Genomic DNA, 18,282 nt, shown 5'->3' with positions numbered 1-18,282 from the left:
GTCCAGGTCTACTGAAGACAAATGATTTTAAAACTCCTTAGGAAGGTTAACCAGAAAGAGTCATCCCTAAGACCAGCAGTGCAAGCGATTTTCTAGGAAAGGATGCCAAGCGTATGGGAGATGATGTTGGTGCGGTCCAGGTCTCAAGAGGAGACAATTCCCGAGTCCCTAAAGTTATAACCAGAGGAGAAAGTCAGTCAGTGGTATCCAGGGTGCTCAAAGGTTCGAAAGAGTTTGTGATGGGCATTTTAAACGTGTCACTGTGGAGTTGAGCTGGGCAGGAAGAAGACATATTGATACTATGAGATGCAAAAACTGTACGATGGCCTTCAACACTAGAATAAAGGTGATTGTAGAAGTAATCCAAAGATAGTGAGGTGATGCCTGTGACAGGGCTAACTTGCAAGGGCCAAAAACATGTAACAACCAATCAGATTAGGCTCACCCCTCAGAACCCTCCTGAGAGAGCCTCAGATTTTCGCAGCCGTGTGTAACAGTAACCACATTTGCTGAAGGCTGAGCTTTCCCATGGGTGGTGGGGGGCGCATGGGAATCTATGAAAGTTACCAATACTGGAGAACCAAAGTTACAGGTAAGTAACTTGTTTTCTTACTCCAGTATTGGAACTTTCATAGATTCCCATAGCTTGTATCAGAGTAGCTAGCAGTTAGCAATAACGCCCATTTTGTGACATAAATACTGAAATAACTCTGTATCCATAATTTCATAATAAGATAATAGACATTGAAACAGGAGTCAGATAAATATTATCAAATACAAAATGTGTAATAACAGGAAGGAGGGATAGAAGGGAAAATTCATCACTTATTAGAAGAGATTGCTCAGGACAGCTTGTCCCACTGCCGCCTCATTCGGTGTGGAAGAGTCCAAACAGTAGTGCTTTGTGAAAGTATGGGCACTGCTCCAAGTAGCTGCCCTACAAATGTCCTTGATAGAAATTCCAGTTAAGAGAGCAGTAGATGATGATATTGATCTTGTGGAGTGAGCTCTGACACGTCCTTCTAGTGGCTTACCGCGGCTTGGTGACAGTAGTGAATTGCGCTGGCAATCCAACGTGAAATCCCCTGCTTTGAGAGGGGGAAACCCTTCCGAGGGGTACTAAAGGCGACAAAAAGTTGTGTAGACTTCCTGAAATCCTTTGTGCGTTGGAGGTAGAATTTCAGACATCTTTGGACATCTAAGGAATGAAGAGACCTTTCCGCTGGAGTCGTAGGTCGAGGGAAAAAAGATTTTAAAATAACAGGTTCATTCAAATGGAAATCCGAAGGGGCCTTTGGAATAAATTTCGGATTTGTTCTCAGAATCAAAGTGTCGTTTTTGGACTGTATAAAAGGTTCCTTAATCGTGAGAGCTTGAAGTTCTCCAACTCTTCTGGCTGACATTAAGGCTAGAAGGAGAGCCACCTTCCATGAAAGAAATGTAATATCTGCTCTATGAATAGGCTCAAACGGAGGTCTCATGAGATGAGCAAGAACGAAGTTGAGCTGCCACATTGGCGAAGGAGGTCTAACCGGAGGGAAAACTCTAAAGAGCCCTTTCAGGAATTGTTTGACAATCCTTGCCGACCAGAGGGAAGGGCCAGAGGCTGTTCGTCTGAACCTAGAGATAGCTGCCAGGTGTACCTTGATGGAAGAATGTGCAAGACCCGATTTGGCCAGAGACAGAATGTAAGGTAATATCTTATGAGGAGCCGAAGAGAATGGATGAAGGTTCTCAGGGTGGCACCACAAACAAAAACGTTTACATTTTGCACAATAGGTCTTATTTGTACTCGGTGCAGAGGCTTGAGCTAAAATTTCCTTGCAGTCTTGAGGGATATTTAAACTTTGGAACTCTCGGTGCTCAGGAGCCACACTGTCAACTGTAGTGAGCTCGGATCCGGATGCACCACTTGGCCCTGGACATCGTCAATAGAGAATGAATGGGACGCAGGTGAACCAGCCAATCCTGAGAGAGTTGGAGAAGCTCTGTGAACCAGAACTGGTGGGGCAACGCCGGTGAGATTAGAATCATTTTGCAGGGTTCCGTCTTGAGTTTCCTGAGTAATCTTGGAATCAGGGGACTGGGCGAAAGGCGGAAACAAATGCGCCTGACTAGGCCATCGAAAGAGCATTCCCCAATGACCCTAGATGGTGATCCCTGCTTGCATAAAACCGGCATTTCTTGTTATCTGGTGTAGCAAACAGGTCTATGGATGGAGTGCCCCAACGAGTGAAAATTCAATTGAGAGTGTCTTGATCCAGTTACCATTTGTGACAGGCTGACTTCTGACGACTTAATGTATCTGCTGTCGTGTTAAGGGCCCCTGGAAGATGCTCTGCTGAGAGAGAGATTTTTTAAAGTATTGCCCATTCCCAGATCTCTTGGGCCTCCCTGGAAAGAAGTTGTTCCACTTTGTTTGTTCACATAGTGCATGGCCGTCGTGTTGTCTGTACGGACCAGGACGGTGGAGTTCTGAATCCTCGGAAGGAAAGCTTGTAAAGCCAAACAAATCGCCTTGAGCTCCAGAAGGTTGATATGGAAAGTGTGTTGCTCTGGTGTCCAGTGATTGCTCACTTGTAGGTCTTGCAAAACCGCTCCCCAGCCTTCTAGAGAGGCGTCCGTGGTCAGAACCGAAGGAGCTGGAGGAACTTTGAAAGTGAGACCTTTCGCGATATTGTTCCTGATGGTCCACCAGTTGGCCGCCTTTTTCATAAGAGGAGTGACCATTATCCTGTCGTCGAATGATCCTTCTGCCTGGCCCATTGCATGTCCAGCTGTTCCTGCAAGGGGCGCATACGAAGCCTGCAATGCGGAATTAAGGGAATGCAGGATGATATCGATCCTAGGAAAGATTTGTATTGGCGGACCGACAGAGTTTGTCTTTTTTGCAATTGATGGGCGGAAAGAATCAGCCTGTTCTGCCTATCCTCTGAAGGGAAAGCCTTGCAACAAGTCATATCCAGAATGGACCCCGGGAACTTGGCCGACCTGGATGGAAGAAGGACTGATTTGTCTCTGTTGAGTTGAAGACCCAGATGATTGAAAAGTTGAATGCAACTCTCGACTGCTCTTGTAGTTGCTTGAGAAGATGGAGACTTTATCAACCAATCGTCCAGGTAGGAAAAAACCTGTAGTGACTGCTTTCTGAGAAATGCTGAAACTGGGGCCATTACCTTTGTGAATATCCGTGGAGCGGATCTGAGCCCGAAAGGTAGGAACTGAAAGTGGCTCTTGTCTACTGTGAAGCGTAGAAACCTCCTGTGTGCTGGGTGAATGAGAACATGGAAGTATGCATCCTTGAGATCCAGAGTTGCCATATAATCGCCAGGATTCAGGAGAAGCAAGATATCCTGAAGAGATACCATCCGAAACGAGAGTTTTATGAGATAGGTGTTGAGCGCCCTCAGGTCTAAAATTGGGCGCCATTTTTCTTCCGTCTTTTGAACCAGAAAATACCTGGAATACAACCCTTTTCCTCATTGGGATTGAGGCACTGATTCTATCGCTCCTTTGAAGAGCAGCTGATGAGCTTGGAGATGTAGAAGATTCAGATGTTTTGATTCAGAGGCACGAGGGGCTCTGGAAGGTGGCAAATTTTGAAACTCTAATGTGTGGCCAAATCTGATGATATTGAGGACCCACTGATCCGATATAATGATTTCCCAGTTGTGGAGGCATTGTGATATCCTGCCCCCCACTGATGTTACTGCGGGTGGAGGAACAGTAGACAGATCCGGTCAGCTGCTATTGGCGTTTAGAAGCATCTCTCCCCTGGCGTCCCTGTCGGCCTCTTGATGGCTGGTGAGAGAAAGACGCTGACTGGCCCTAGTGTTGAGAGTACTGGGGTTTATACGACTGTGAGGATTGCGAATAGGAGGAGTAGCGCTGTTGGTATCCTCCCCTGTAAGTCGAAAAACCATTTCCTCTTGCACCCCGAAGGGAACCTTGCGGTATTGCATTGTCCCCAAGGACCTTGCCGTGTCTGTGTACTTTTTGATGTCCTGTAGAGCGTCGTCCACATGCTTCCCAATAAGCATTTCTCCATCAAATAGTAAATCTAGGATCTTATTCTGAACCTCAGGGCGAAACCAGGTAGCCCGAAGCCAGCCTTGACGTCTTAGAATGGCTGAACCTGAAAAAGCGCGAAAGGCAGTGGTGGCAATGCCCATAGCCCAATCTATAATCTCTGAAGAAGACCGTTCTCCTTCCTCCAGTATCTTCTTTGCCTCCGCTTTGGAACTACCTGGCAGCTGATCCATAAATGAAGATAAATCGCACCATATTTGGCGATCATATCGTCCCAAAATTTCAAGTGCAATGGCCGCTCTAACAAGAAGACTGGACATAGAGGAAAACCTTTTTCCCGCATTATCTAGGCGCCTTCCCTCATTATCCGGTGGTGTGGTAAGGGGCGCCGAAGGATTCTTCAACTTTCTTTGAGCCGCCTGGGAGATAACAGAGCTCGTCTTTGGTTGACCAACCAGGCAACCGGGACTATCTTCAGGAGCCTTATATTTTTTCTCCAGCCACAGAAGAACAGGGATGGCTGTAGCTGGAGATTGCCTCATCTTTATCCCTTCACTCCATACATGCTCCACAATTGGGATTGAACGGATGGATTTTCTGTAAGGCTCCTTAAAATCATAAAGGAAGCATTCTGATTGTACAGTTGGAATGGGGGCCAAATCTCTTGGAAGCCCTCTCGATAAGATTATGTAACCCTCCAATGTATGCTGGAGGAGAATCAATAGGATCTGGCGATGGTGAGGCAGGATCCGGAATGAAATAATCGTCCCACTATCTATCTGGGTCCGGGGCCTGATCCATATTCCGATCTTCATCTGATGAATCATCATCATCATCATCATGCATAGTCACGATATTGTGGTGACTTTCTATTGGTTCCGGCTCCGGATGCTGAGGCAACTGAGGAGCCACTGTAGCCGAAGAAGCGGTCGGGTTGGTGATGGCGGTAGTTGCATGGATTACTCAGAAGTCTGAGAAGGAAACCTTTTCTTGTAATCTAGCAACATAATTTGCAAGTCATTAATGAGTGAGGAAGGCATGGCCACCATACCCTGTCGTGACTGCTCTGAGGTCTATCTTGTGCAACATAATATTGTTGTTCCATATAGTAAACTTCAGGATCCGAGTCCTGGTACTTCACTTTAAGTTGGGACGGGCTGTAATTAACCCCATAAGGACCTTCCTCTTCCTCTGAAAACGCTTCCTCCAAGAGCAAAGCCGGAGGTAATGATGTCACTCTACGAGGAGATGTCATTTCCAGAGTGATTTGGTGTCTTTTTATAGAAATCTGAACTTCTTGAATCGTCGACGAGGTCGTCGACGAAGAAATTGTCGTCGGAGAATGGATTGTCGACGACGATGGGCTGATCGTCGACTGAACCGTCGACGAGCTCGATATCAGTACCATTGTAGCCATTGTCATCGTCGACGTCTTCGTCGTCTCCGTCGACACCATCGTCGGCGTCATCATCGTCAACGACATTGTGATAGGTACCTGTACAGTCGTCGAAGTCGTCGGCGAAGTTCTCGACGACGTGCCCGTCGACGGACCTGGGATCGACGCCAGGTGAATTTTAGAAGCAGTCGTCGAGGTACTGGATATTGTCGTCATCGACGGACGGTTTTTCCTCTCAGATCTTCCTTCCTGAGATACAGATGACGGTTTCTTGAACAATTTCACTTTTCAGGTGATGGAGGGGAAACAGAAGGACCATGGGCCACCTTCTGAGTTGGAAGTACCTCAGGAACTAGTCCCTCCCTCTCCTTTACACCTCGGTGAGGAGATTTCTTGGGACTGGGCCTATCAGACCTATCAGAGGTCTTTTGTAAGGCCTTAGCAGGAGGATCAGACGAAGTTGAAGGGGAAGACCTACCCCTTTTCTTAGACCTCCTTGAAGATGTAGCTGAGGAGGAATCCTCACTGTCACTAATAGAACTTCTTTCTGAGACTTCATCTTCTGCAACCAGGTCAGCAGAGTCATGGTAGAGAAGGTCCTGCAGATTTTATAATCAGTGGCTTCATGATCAGGGTACAAGCAATAGATGCAGTCTTTATGCTTGTCCTCAATGTAAAGCCTTTTCTTAGAGCAAGTAGCACAGGCTTTAAATAAAGCTTTCTTTTCCTTGTCTGACATCCTTGGAGAGAAAAAATATGAAAAAAAACTAAGTTGTAGAGAAATCTGAGTAGAGCTCAGAGGAGACTCCCTTAGCACAACGTGCAGTAGAAAATCTGAGGCTCTCTCAGGAGGGTTCTGAGGGGTGAGGCTAATCTGATTGGTTGTTAAATGCTTTTGGTCTCTTTTGCAAAAAAGATGGATATGCTACAAAATGAGATGAGGCCTAGGCCTTTCTTTCTCTTTTGTACCTACTGCTATGTTATTTTTTATTTACCGAGGCTCCCATTCCGCCGACAGGGAATGATACAAGCTATGGGAATCTATGAAAATTCCAATACTGGAGAAACTATACAATCTCCTGTAAATATTTTGGGACCCTTGCAGAACAAGGAAACGCGCCTGACCATGTTAATGTAGTTAAAGAGATACAATGTAAAGCCCAACTAATTATGAAGCCAGTGGACAATTGCTAACAGCTTGTCAATTGCTAACTGTCTTCCATGGAGCCAGACTTCAGTTTGGGGATGTTGATTAGAACTACGAGAAAAGGTGTGGGTGCCAGTGGAAGATCTAAATGCAAAGAATCATGCACAATCAGACATATCAACCTAATTGCCTGTTTCGCAATGTGCTCCCCAAACTGTTGTGTGCAAGAACGTCAGTCAATCGCACTCTCGAGGGGCCAGGCATAGGATCACTATCCTTAGCCATTAGGCCCTCTCTGCTCAGGAGGAACAGAGTCTTTTGAAGGAGGTTTAGGTGCTGAGGTGGGCCATAAATCAAAAGTAGTTAAGGCAACAGAAGCTACTGAGATTTTGGGCAGCAGGTTGCTAACAGAAGAGGAAGATAAATTAGCCTGAAGGTTGCGTAGAACCCTTTCAATGCTAGAGAGTCTACCAAAGCATTCCATGGCAAGATTCTGTGATGAGGTGTTCAATGTTCTTGAATATACTTCTCAGTTGAGGGTTGCATGAAAGGCAAGATTCATGATCAGGCCCAGAATTATATGATGAAACCTTGCTGAGGACCATAGCCTTTGATCTGCTAGTTCTTCTTGGCAGAGCACAAGGACATGGATTATTAGGGTCACATTGCTGATGAACAATTGCATCAGTCGAAAGCCTGCTGCAAGTGAAAGGGGCACTAAATCCATTGGTAAGTTAGTAAGGATCTTGAGTTGAAAGTCTGCAGGTGGGAACAAAAGGACCCACAACAGGAGGACTGGTAACACACCCAGTACCACCTCTACTGTGGTGATCTGTTCAGTAATAGTCCCCCACCACAGAATTTAGAAAGTTCCAAATATTAAGCCCATTGCGGTCCCTCTTGTGAGAGATGTAAACTTGTGAAGAAGTCCGCTTATCCATGGAGGTGACAGAGAAAAGGATGATAACTCTTGTGGCTTGGTACAGTCCGGTCTCAATCGGGCACTGAGGAGCCCACTCTTGGCCCGGTCGTTGCCCGGGCATGCCCCACGAGCATCTCGCACAGCGGGTCAGCTGAATTGCTTAAGAGCCCGATCTCCATAACCCCATCCTCTCCTTAGGCAGGGAATGCTGGTCAGTGTAGTCCAGGCCAGCAGCCTTTTCGTGCTGCAGGTCACCTGCAGTGTTTCAGAGCGCAATCTCCTGGCCCCGCCCTATCCTTAGGCAGGGAATGCTGGTCAGTCAAGTGCAGGCCAGCAGCAGTGAATCTTTGGTGCAGTGAAGTCAAGAATCGTAGACTGGAGCAGCGAGCAAGTTGTACAGTGGGCTGGCGTGTCAAACAAGAGAGTAGGGTGTTGTACACTGTCACAGAGTGGAGTACAGTGTTTTAGAGTGGAGGAGGATGAAGTAGAGTGGAGTATTATCAAGTGGAGTTCTCATATTGTACAGTGGAGGAGAATGTTGTAGTGTAGAGTACAGTATCATGTGGCATAGAGTGCAGTGGAAAGTTGAAAGTGGAGTAGAGTGTCGGACAGTGGAGCGACGTAGACTGGACTATGGTAGCGTAGAGGGGTATATTATAAAGTGCAGTAGAGTGGAGTACACTGCAGTAGGGTAGTGTAAGGTGGAGTGGCGTGGAGTGCCACAGCATACAGTTGACTAAAGTGTCATAATTTGGAGTACTGTGTTGTACAGTAGAGTGCAGTGGTGTGTATTGGAATGATGTAGACTACAGTAGAGTACAGTGGTAAACAGTCTAGTTGAGTTTTGTAGAGTGGAGTTATGTACAGTACAGTGTAGCGGAGTGGATTGGCATACAGTGTTTTATAGTACAATTACATAGAGTAGCGTAGAATGGAGTGGTGAACAGTGGAGTACTGGAGTAGAGTGGAGCACTGTGTTATAGAGTAGAGTGGAGTAAAGTGGGGTGCAGTGCCATACAAAGAGTTGCGTACAGTGTCAATAGTGGAGCTGTGTTGAGGATTGTTGCACAGTAGCATAGACTGAGGAGTCTCATACAGTGGAGTAGAGTTGAGTGGTGTGGCGTAACGTAACGTAGTGTTGAATAGAATAAAATAGAGTATCAGTTATAGAGTAGAGTGGCATGGAGTAGAGTGGAGTGGCATAGCATAGGTATAGTACAGTCTTGTACAGTAGAGTGGAGCGCTGTGTCGTATATAGAAGTGTTGTATAGTGGAACAGTGTGTTGTACAATGGAGTTTACAGGCTTAGAGTGGAGTATAGAGTTACAGTGGAGAATATGGGGATAGAGTGGAGAAGAATGTCGTAGAGTGCCATAAGGTGTGGTAGACCTTTATAGAGTGGAGTTATTTTGAGTCAACAAGAGAGTCATAGAGTGGAGTGGCATAGAGTGAAGTGGTGTACACTGTAGTGGGGTAGAGTGGATTACTGTAAAGTAGAGTAGCATATAGTGGAATAGTGTACAGTGTAATACTGTATATTCTACTGTAGAAGAATGGAGTGGCATAGAGTGGAATGGTGTGCAGAGGAGTGAGGTAGGTTGGAGTAGGGTACAGTGGATTAGAGTAGAGTGGGGTGGCACACATTGAAGTGGCATAACGTAGAGTTGAGGATACTGTTATAAAGTGGAGTGGCGTCTTGGAAAGTATAGTGAAGTGCTGTGTCATACAATGTTTTAAACAGTTGTAGAATGGAGTCCAGTATTGTACCATGGAGTGTATAGGCATAGCGTCAAGCACACATTTTGACAATGGAGTGTACATGGTTAGAGTGGAGTAGAGTCTATTAGAGTGGCATACAGTGTAGTAAAATTGAGCTATACAGAGTGGAGGAGGGTACAGTGACGTACAGTGACATGGTGATGACTGGAGTGGTGTATTGTGGGGTAGAGTAGATAGCATACAGTGGGGTAGAGTGGAATACCATGCAGAAAAGTGGCAAAGACTGAAGTTGCATAGAATGTAACAGCATATAGTAGAGGGGTGTACAGTGGAACATGGTAGAGTGGAGAACACTTGAGTGGCATAGAGAGGAATAGCATAAAGGGGACTAGCACACTGTGGAGAGATGTAGACTGAAGTGTTGCACAGTTGAGTAGGGTAAAGTAGAATAGCATATACTGGTGTTACACAGTGTGGAATAGCATCGAATGGACTCGCGTAGAATGGAGTGGAGTGGAGTGGTGTACGCTGGAGTTGCGTTGAGTGGAGTGGCGAATGGCATACAGTGGAACAGCATGGAGTGGTGTAGAGTGGAACAGTGTATTGTGGAGTAGTGTGCAGTGAAGTGGCATACACTGGAGTATCATAAAGTCGAGTAGCATACAGTGTAGTGGCATACACAGAAACAGTACATGGTGGAGTGTACAGTGGAACAACAAACTGGAATAGCATTAAGTGGAGTGGCGTAGAGTGGAATTGGATATACTGGAGTAGTGTATAGTGAAGTGGCCTACAGTGAAGTGACGTGCAGAAAAGTGGCATAGAGTGGAGTTGCATAGAGTGTAACAGCATAGAGTGGAGTTGTATACAGTGTAATAGCGTAGAGTGGAGTGGTGTAGAGGGGAGTGTTCAGTGGAGTGGCATAGAGTGTAATAGGGTATAATGGAGTAGTACACAGTGGAGTGCTGTAGACTGGAGTGGTGTACTGTGGAGTGGGGGTATAGTGTAATAGCATACAGTGTAGTTGCGTGCATTGGAGTGATGTCTAATGGAATAGCTTAGTGGAGTTGCACAGAGGGTAGGGCCATACACTGGATGGCGTAGAGTAGCGTACAGTGGAATGGCATACAGTGGAATAGCACACAATAGAGTGTTGTAGAGTGGAGTGGCATACAACGGAATAGCCTAGAGTGGAGTGGCATACAGTGCAATGGCATAGAGTGGAATAGCATATAATGGAGTAGCGTCAAGTGGAGTGGTGTGCAGTAAAGCAACAGAATGGAGTGGCTTAGAGTGGAGATGCGTACAGTGTAAAAGCGTAGAATGTCGTGGAATCCAGAGGAGTTGCGTACAGTTTAATAGCGCGGAGTAGAGTGGCTTAAAGTGGAGTACTGTACAGTGGAGTGGAGTAGACTGGAATAGCGTATAGTTGAGTGATGTAATGTCGCATGGCGTATAGATGTATGTGCAATTTAGCAACAATGTAAATTATGGTGTTCAGAGTAACCAAAAACAGTGTATTGCACTGGCTTGTATTTCTCCATATTTACCATCACACAGGGCCAAGCGTGGTAGCCTTGAATTGCTTTGTAAATCTAGACTTAAGTATTGTGTTGCCCATGCGACACCATGCATGACGCAAGAGTACTACAATCCAATAATACAGCTAGGCCTTAGTTAAAGTTTGGGCCATGTTATACTATGGTAAATTTGCAGCATACCGTGGTACATGGCAATGACAAGGCAGTATATAATTGGGTATGGCTATTTTAGAGAATGAATATGCAGCCATATTGTTTTTACTACGGTTTGGCTCAGTTCAGTGATAGGGCCCTAGATACAGGTAAGTAGTAGGTCCCTACCTATTACCACTTTATTAAAGTGGTAATGTGTAGGGAGCTGTATTTATATATTTTTTTAACATATTTTAAAATAAGTTTACGGACATCTACAGCAAGCGATTCACTACTGGTATGGTAATACATCGTGTACACTGCTGGCCTCTAAAATTAATGTCAGATGGGCTTCTGTTCATTTTTAGTATTGGAAAGGGCAGGTTAAGTAACACACTTCCATTCACGCCCTTACAACACAACTCCTAACACGTAGGCGAGTCCGCCTTGATTTAACTTAGAGTCTAGTCGGCTCAGGACGCCATTTAGGATGCCGTAGATTTTTTGACTTAACAGTGTGAATACACTCGGCGTTTCCATCTGAACCCGAGACCTCTTGCACGGCAGTCATATCGACAGCAGCACAGCCACTAGCAGGTACAACTTGGCACAACTGGATAAACACGGATAACCTAACCTTTAACACAAGATCTGAGGCTAGTTTATCAGCGCGCTACAAGCGCCCCACCAGTGTCGATCTGCAGGCGCATCCACTTCTAAGTTAACTAATACCGCCACTAACTGTCTGGATAACTGGGTATGAGTAATCAATTGAGCATATATGTGGGTGGGCGCATTCTCCGCGCAGCCATGATATTTGCTAATGAATAGTTTTTAAACTTTTAACTCCAATGCAACATCGCAACTGATGACGCTACATACCCATGAAGGGAGACATAGGTGATCAACTAATTGAACCCAGCAGCACTATGAGCCCCACGATAGGTCACACATGAATACCGCTAAGCAACCCATGGCATGCAGTATATTTTACACAACCAACGTGTATTAGGGGTGGCCATTACACAAGGCAAGGACTACAACAAAAGCCTGCATATGTGTTAAACTCTTGACCGCCATTTAGCACCGTGTAACCAGTACCATGGGCTTATGAACACTTGGAGATATCAATCACTGCTGTATAGAGAGAGATATTCTGTTGTACATATATTCTGTTTTTCCCCCTTCCAGTCCATCACACATAGGAGCAAAGCCTTATGCGTGAGCCATCGGGTACTGTGGAAGCATGCCCTCTAAACGCAATTGCGTTCACTTCACATATGTAAATAATAGGAGTCAGAGTTACTTTGAGACCATGTCTATGTCTGTGATCCACAACATCAACTTGAATGATGCCTTTATACTTTTGTCTCCCAGAACAGGTAGATCTAGGTTATAACAGGTACAATTAGTAGTAGACACTTTTAATGTGAGTAATACTGTATGCCACTAAGTCTCGGTGTAGATAGTTCAATCATCTTGGTCCTGAAGAATCGCAAGTACAATTAACTTAAAGTGAGAAACATGTTGGCCCACACGTTATAACAAGGACACCACCACGCGAGACATTAAACTCGGAAGAGTGCCTTGTTCTTTGCTTTTATTTAGGGTAGGAGACCCCCAGAATAAAGTCTGTCCTTCTAGGTACTCCCAATCCTATTTTAAATCACTGCACCACATCTACAGAGTTCTAGCCCCACATCCACACTTCACCAAATGGCTGTTGGATAAAAGATCTCTGATAAAGTGCCTCTACTATAGGGAGCCCGTTGAGTATTACACCGCCGACCCAATGAGGAGCAGCCCAAATGATGAAGCATGACACCTGAAAGGGTGTGTGAGGGCATTACAATCCAACATATGGATTCCCAACACTGACCCTTTCAGGGAACGGTTGGGTCCAGTCTCTCGGGACTCTGCAAACCTTTATCCCAGAGAAATAGCATAAATCCACTCTTTGAAGCCTTAAAGGCGACAATTAGGGGGACTTGCATTGGGCTCCAGGCTGGGTACTAAAGATATTACGATCACATATGAAACATATTGAGACGGAGACATTGCACCATGAACGTGAGCATTTTATTTATTTATTAAAAAAGTTTTATATAGTGCTGGCTAGACCCGAAGGTATCAGAGCGCTTTACATGAGAATCAACAATGTAACAGAAAAAGTTCAACAATTACACAATACATCAAAAAATAAGCAATACAATTAGGAGAGGAGAGATAGGAGAGAGAAAAGTAGTGGAGGGGGCAGGGGAGGTGAAAATGGGAGGATAAGGGGCGAGACTACAAGGAGAGACGAAAGGAAGTCTGTCTAAAGACTGACTGGGTAGGTGACGACCAAGGAGGAATCCACCGCCCATCTCCCCTATAGCTAAACCAGGTAGCTCCATCGGGCATCAGACGAAATAGTTCAGTCTCAATACATTGAGAGAGGAGAGAAGGAGACATAAATAGAGGCAGGATGCCGGAGGAGACAACAGGAGAGACGAAAGGAAGTGCAACAATGTGGTTCAGCAATATAACAGAAAAAGATCAACAATTACACATTACATCAAACAATCAGCAATACATTAGGAGCGGAGAGAAAGGAGAGAGAAAAGTAGTGGGGGGTAGGGGAGGTGAGAAAGTGAGGATAAGGGAAGAGACAACAGTAGAGACGAAAGGAAGTCTGTCTCAAGACCGACTGGGTAGGTGACGACCAAGGAGGGAAGCCACGGCCCATCTACCCTATAGCTAAACCAGGTAGCTCCATCGGGCATAAGACAAAATAGTTCGGTCTCAAGTGGCGAGGGAAGAGGTTCACAGAAAAACAAGGTGGGGACAAAGGGCAAGGGCAGGTGAGGGCAGAGGACAGAAGCTGAAAAGAGTAGGAGCGGAGAGGGGTGAGGGTTGAGGGAAGGGAGAGGTTGAAGAAAAGGTCAGGAGCGACGCAGGAGCGTTTGCCCTAAGTCCGGCTGGGTAGGTGATAGTAAAAGGAGGGAGTCCAAAGTCCATCTCCCCTATAGCTCGCGAGGTAGCCTCACCGGGCATCATACAAAAGTAGCTAGGTCTCAGCTGTCTAGGGAAGTAAGCAGGGAACAGGACCAGGTGGGTGGGCGGGGACAGGGACAGCGAAGGCTGGTTGAGGTCCTCGGGAGATCAATGATTAAAGACCAGGGGAGGAACGAAAACATCACTGAGGGTTTCACTGAGTCGGCCATCTAGAACTCAGGCATTGCGACATTGTAAGTTCAGATACAGTCAATCAGAGAGGATGAAAAATGGCCTCAGAAAGAAGCGCTCCTCATAGACAAGTTGGCAGAGGTCTCTCCGGAGTGTTGCTCGTCAATCACCAAGGCAGGGCGGCAACTCAAATGAGCAGGAGATGGTGAAGTCAACAAAGACCCTAATTGTTGAGGAAGGTCTTAGAGTGGGCAACGACGGTCAAGAATGCCACTCTCCAGCATACCAGTAAAAGAGAGTTAAGTTATAGAATGAGTGTTGCTTTTGTTTCTGATTCAGTCAGAATTAGCCGTTACAAGATGGCTGCCGTACTAGTTGTAAGCCAAAAAAGAAAATGGGTTCTGTTTTTGGTGCAAATTGTGTGAGAGTTTGCCATTGCATGATGGCTGCCAATTTAGTAGGGTGCTGTTACAAGATGGCTGCTGTTTTCATTTGGGGCTGTAACAGGATGGCTGTTGATTATGGTGGTAGCCGTTACAAGATGGCTGCCAAAATCCACCATATGTAATCATTAGGTAACTGTGTGGCCTTTCTTTTTTTTTCTTTTTCTTGAGAGGATATCAGGAATTCGGCCATTTTTAAAAGCTGGGAAGTCAGGACGGGCAATGGTTTGTATTAAAATGGCTTGCCTCAGGAGTTAATGGATTTTGAAGAGGGTGGTTTTCCTTTGCAAAACATTCCCAATGAAGGATTCCAAGTCATTTAAATAAAATCTACAGTGCGCGTCTACTTACAATTAGCCAAGTGAGAAATCCTCCTTTTGGGGGCCAGGCGCCGAGTTGGAGGGTGCGGGGGACCCTGCAGAGGTCTCAGTAGAGCCGGTAATACTCCGGTACAACCCCGGGGCAGCTCCTCACTTTCGGGGGTCCAGGCGCTGAGATGGGAGGCACGGTAGGCTCTGCGCAGGTCGCAGGGGAGCCTGAATCAGAAGAATTGCTGTGAGTGATCGGCGCTAGGTTTGCTGGGCCGGACTAGGGGCCGCTGTTGGTCGGGGCTGCTGGCCGAGGACGGAGGAAACTGAGACACGTTGAACATACATAAGTTGGCAGAGATCAAGCTACTAGTGACTGAATACAATGAGACAGCTGAGCAAGAAATACAACACTTCTCGACTTTGGAAGGCTAGGTCGTATGGTGAGGGAGGTTGGCCAGGTCGCACACTGGCAGCCAAACTCAAAGGGGTGAGAGCTCAGGAATAAGTTACCAAGATAGAGGGGACTGATTGAATAATCTATCATAACTCCCCAGATATTGTGGGTTGCTTCAGGGAAAATTATGTATCCCTCTATGGTTCAGGGGATGAAGCAGACAGCGAGGCATTCGAAGATTTTTTGGAGGAGATAGCTTTAGCCTTGCTCTCAAACAGCCAACGTGAGTACCTAATGCAGCCATTCACAGTAGAGGATGTGAAAAAGGCCATACTATAGTTACCATTCGGTAAGGCTGCGGGCATCGATGGACTGCCGGGGGAATTTTAAAAGGACTTTGTTGACATACTAGCCCCTCACATGGTAAATATGTATAGTGAAGCATATGAAATAGGCTTCCTACCTCCCACCCTCAGAGAAGCTTTAATTATTACTTTGCTAAAGCCTGGGAAATGGGCAGATAGTTGTGAGTCGTACCGCCCTCTGACTTTGTTGAATATTGACACCAAAATATTCGCTAACGTTATCGCTACTAAATTACACCCACTGTTGCCAGCCCTGGTTCTACCGGATCAATCGGGCTTTGTGCCATCCCGTTCAACATCCCATAATTTGCGCATGTTATTTGCAATTTTACACCAATTAGACCTTGAATACAGAGCAGTGGCAGAGTTGCTGGACGCCGCCAAGGCTTTTGATTCGGTTAGATGGGGGTATATATTTGCCACACTGCGTAGGATGGGCTTGCCGTTTCCATTTCTACAATGGATAGAGATTCTTTACATGGCACCGACAGCGAGGATGAGAATCAACAATTGTCACTCTAAACCCTTTAAAATCCACATAGGGACCAGGCAAGAGTGCCCACTCTCCCCCAACCCTTTTGCCATCATGATGGAGCCTTTAGCCTGTGTTGTGCGACAGAGATACACAAGAGCAGCTCTGCAATTCAGTCAACGTCCCCTGATAATTTCCATGTGTGCGGATGACATGGTTTTATACATCCGCAATCCAGAGGAGAACCTGCATGCACTCATCTGGGAAAACATTAAATACGAACATTTATCGGGGCTAAGAATCACCTGGGGTAAATCCCGTCTTCCCACTCACACCAAGCACATTTTACTTCCTAATGGAATATCCACTTGAATGGTCAACGGAGCCTGTAAGGTATCTAGGGGTTTGGGTACACTTTGATCCGGAGATAGTGCTGAGAGAGAACTATGGCAAAGCTATGTCCTCCACAGAAGATCAAGTGAATAGATGGATAGGCCTACCTCTCTCTAGCAGATAGAATAGCAGTAATGAAAATGGTAATTCTTCCCCGGTTTCTGTACCTTTTCACTAATTACCCCGTCAAATTAACAAAGATTTTCTTCTCTTAGTTCAGTTCGATATTAATACGTTTGAATTGGGTGAACAAGGAATCCAGATGTCGCTGGGGAACTCTGCTTAGGTGTGACTCGCATGGGGGTGGGGGAGGGGGGAAAACTTCGCAGCTCCTGATCTATATTTCTATTAACTATGTGCACAAGCCCAATTTACGCACTACTGGTGTTTCCCTCCCCCATTTATTCCACACGTGGCAGTGGAGGCGGATGATATGGCCCCTGACCGCTTAATGGCATAAATCTCTAAGTCCAACTACCCATTCAGAGACATGTGCCCTGCGGAATGTACGGCACAGGCATGGCGGGCGATGGCGAGGTGTGCAGGCAGACAACTTGTATATGCCCCGGCTCTTCCAATAGCACACAATCCTAAACTCCTAGTGACTCAAGAAAAAAAAACGCTAGAAACTCTAGCAGAAATGGGAGTAGTCACAATGGGAGATCAGTTAAAGCCATCCTTATGGCTAAATTCACTTGAACACTTTTTTTCTTTGGATATATTGAACACACTGCTCTGTCTTTGTATATTTGCTTATCAGATTGTCTAACTGTACTTTTTGTTTTATCTGATTGCTATCCTATTTTGCTACTCATTGACTTCCCTCTACTATTCTGTACCCAATAGTTGGTTTAAGCACTCCCTTGTCTCCCTCTACAGTTCTGTAAAGCGCTCTGATATCTGCAAAGATCTTGTTCGCGCTATATAAAACTTTGAAAATAAATAAAAATAAATAATTCTGATGGAGGAGTTAAACGACCGACATCTCTGTGAGCCAATGTCAGTTTTTACGTATTACAGACTGCATGAGGCGCTAAAGATTTTTAACGACAGGCACCCCACCAAACCGGTTACACTAACCCACTTACAGACACTACTGGTAGGGCCATCACGGGGTAAGTTAGTCACCTGACTGTACAACACGTTACAAGCTGACACTGCACCCATTTCCAGTCAGGCACATGAACGTTGGGAACAGGGATTGGGTGATGCTCTTAGCGAGGAGAAATGAGAGTTCAGCTGTTCCATGACCAGACGTCTGACAGCTAATTGTAATCTATGCATAAAACACTTTAAATACCTCCAACATCTGTACTACACCCCTTCAATTGCACAGGTACAGAATAAGAGAGAAGGCTAGCTGCAAACGGTGTGGGATGCAAGAAGGTGATTTTCGTCATCTGGCTTGGGATTGTTATAAGGTCAATCAATTTTGGACGTTGGTTACACAAGCTTTAACAATCATGGTGTTGGAGAAAGTTGACAGCTAGCCTCGGATCAGCTTGCTTGGCCTGGTGAAGTGCCTAAGACCAAAGAATAGCCGACTGGTGCTGATTGCAATATTATTATTAGCAAAGAGGAAAGTGGCTCAAACATGGGACAATAAATTGGTGCCACAATTTAAAAACTGGATAAAGGATTTGGTGTTCTGCAGTGACCAACTGGCTTACTATGCTGAAGAACTTCCAGTGCCCTCTAGGCCCGAAGAGGTCTGGTCACCTCTAACTGCCTATTTAATGTCTAGTTCCCAAGATGTTGCAGGAGTTCTGAGTTCACCCTAGTAAAGTTAATAGTGTAATGCACCACAATGTGAGGTAATGTATGGGACTGACTGTACAAAGATATACTGG

The 18,282-nt window shown here is 45.7% G+C and overlaps 1 protein-coding gene across 1 annotated transcript in view; it reads right to left on the bottom strand.

The window, feature by feature from the left end:
• Window positions 1–18,282, bottom strand: part of WDR35 (WD repeat domain 35) — a 531,383-nt gene that overhangs the window by 329,001 nt on the left and 184,100 nt on the right. The window lies entirely within an intron of this gene.

This window comes from Lissotriton vulgaris, chromosome 6 (assembly GCF_964263255.1).
Source record: "Lissotriton vulgaris chromosome 6, aLisVul1.2, whole genome shotgun sequence".
NCBI classification, from domain to species: domain Eukaryota; kingdom Metazoa; phylum Chordata; class Amphibia; order Caudata; family Salamandridae; genus Lissotriton; species Lissotriton vulgaris.
This window is presented reverse-complemented; position numbering and strand designations above follow the sequence as displayed.